General features: G+C 40.3%; 1 protein-coding gene across 1 annotated transcript in view; it reads left to right on the forward strand.

Annotated features, from left to right (window-relative positions):
• LOC101845885 (dysbindin protein homolog) overlaps positions 1-2,177 on the forward strand; it is a gene marked incomplete in the record, with an annotated part of 12,082 nt that overhangs the window by 2,079 nt on the left and 7,826 nt on the right.

The raw sequence follows: 2,177 nt of genomic DNA on the forward strand, positions 1-2,177 counted from the left end.
TAGAGAGAGAGAGAGAGAGAGAGAGAGAGAGAGAGTGAGGGAGAGAGAGAGGCTTGCCTTCAATTCTGTAGCTAATACTTTTCATTAAACGAAGAATGAATGGGCCTGCCGTCTGTGGTGGGTTGTATATGCGCTTCGTTTTCGCACAGAGAAGACGTGAGTTCGACTACCGTATCTCAGTCTTTATGCTGGGATGTTATAATAACATATGGTCACTTTTCAGGACAAGCGGTCTAACCTAGATTTCGGGGGTTTCCACAAATCTTGACCTACACCAAAAGTGGGCATTGCCCTACCTACAGGAGAAATTTGGTTTCTTTGGTGTGTATATCTGTTTGTTATAGAGAAAGCTCTCCTTGTCTTTTAAAGAAACTAAACAAATGTCCAAAAACTTTGCCTTCGATTAGTCATAAATGTGTTGAGGGGGGAGTAAAACAGTTACATTAAAATAATAAAGGGTGCAGGCGAAAATAGGCATGAGTCACAATAAAAACTATTGACGTTATCTATTTGAACAATTCTTTGGTTTGTTCCATTGTGTCCACCACCATCAACATTATTTTAAAACGAACAAATACTAAACCCCAATGTCTTAGTGTCTAAAATAGCCGTGAAAAAGAGTCAGTAGTTGCATAAACAGACTAAATATATGGACATGTGAGGAAAGGTACAAGCCCTCACAACATTTTTTCTGTGACCAACAGAGTTTATCCCCTGAGGTCTATAATTGGTGGTTGTTTTTAAGCACAAGGAAGCTATCCCAAAAAATGTTGTTATGAGCAAATCGACGGTAAATTTGTTGCCCCTTGTTCAGTTTCTTTAAAAAACAAGGATATTTTTCTCTATAACCAAACTAATCTACACACCAGTGAAACCAAACTTCTCCTATAGGTAGGACAATACCCACTTTTGGTGTAGGTCAAGATTTCTGGAAACCCCTGAAAACTGGGTTAGACCGCTTATTGTCCTTAAAAGCGACCATTATTGCTGTTTGTAAACGGCCTGTGATTTGAAACAAAGCAAAACCCACTTGATGGCTTTTCCTCTTGTGAATTGCATTGTCCCCCCCCCCCCCTTTCCGCCCCTCTCAACACTGTAGGGTGATTTAAAAGGCAGATCCTCCCAATTTAATGTCTATCTCCGACGGGACCGAGTCAATAAATAGGTGGAGAGCCTTAAAACTCCCCCAAACGACCAAAGCCCAAAGCTCCCTACTGGGGGATTCGAAGCAGGGCCATCCGCTCCAAATTCCAGCATGATACTAAATGAGCTAACGACGAGCCCTCTTCCCCTACTCAGAAAGGAGTTTAATAGGGCAAAAAGAAAACGAAATGTAAACTCATACCCCATTGCTCAGTCGTGACAAAAATGCGTTGTCTGAAAACCCTTTCGTGCAAGGCTTCTAGATAGATCTCTATCTATATGGATGGCTTCCAGAATGACAGAGGCTTAAAAAGTGCCCCTAAATACGAGTTTGGAATTATGCTATATGGCCACTTATTTCCCCACATTCTTTTACATTCATTTTTCAAAGCGTCTGTAGAGATCTTTACTTCCGCATTCCCATGGATGAATAACAACAAACAACAGAGAAAGTAAAAGATCAGAACCGCTTTGAAAGAAAAATGACATTCTAAATCTCTCAACAAACTCAAAGAATTGATTAATTTTTTTGAAAACCATGGCGGGTCTTGGTGAAAAAAAGAAAATTGGCATTTGTTTGTTTGTTTTTAATGAGTTTCCAATATTGTATTTGTTTAGGGTTTATCGTGTCTGTATAACGTTTCTTCTTTCATAACACAATAATACTGAGCCTCGGATGTTCCCAAGGCATTCAGACAGGTTGCTGCGTTCTGTAGATGAGATGACTCCGTTTTCAGTTTTAGTAAGGGTTTTACGGCATTTGCAACACAATGAGGTCATAATATAAGTGCAAAAGATTAGAGGTGTTACAAGAGAGTAACAAACACAAAAAAGAAAGAGGAGAGATCAGGACGATATATGCTTGATAGGAAAGAAGAAGCAAACAACATCAGAGCACCCGCCAACCACCCACGATGACTCTGTGTGTTACAAACAGAAGACGTGGCTTCATTCTTGAGTGTGAGGTTTTCTTTTTTTTTGGGGGGGGAGGGTATGTGTGTGTGTGGAGGGGATTATGTGAGTGTGTGTGTGGG

This window comes from Aplysia californica, unplaced genomic scaffold (assembly GCF_000002075.1).
Source record: "Aplysia californica isolate F4 #8 unplaced genomic scaffold, AplCal3.0 scaffold00830, whole genome shotgun sequence".
NCBI classification, from domain to species: domain Eukaryota; kingdom Metazoa; phylum Mollusca; class Gastropoda; order Aplysiida; family Aplysiidae; genus Aplysia; species Aplysia californica.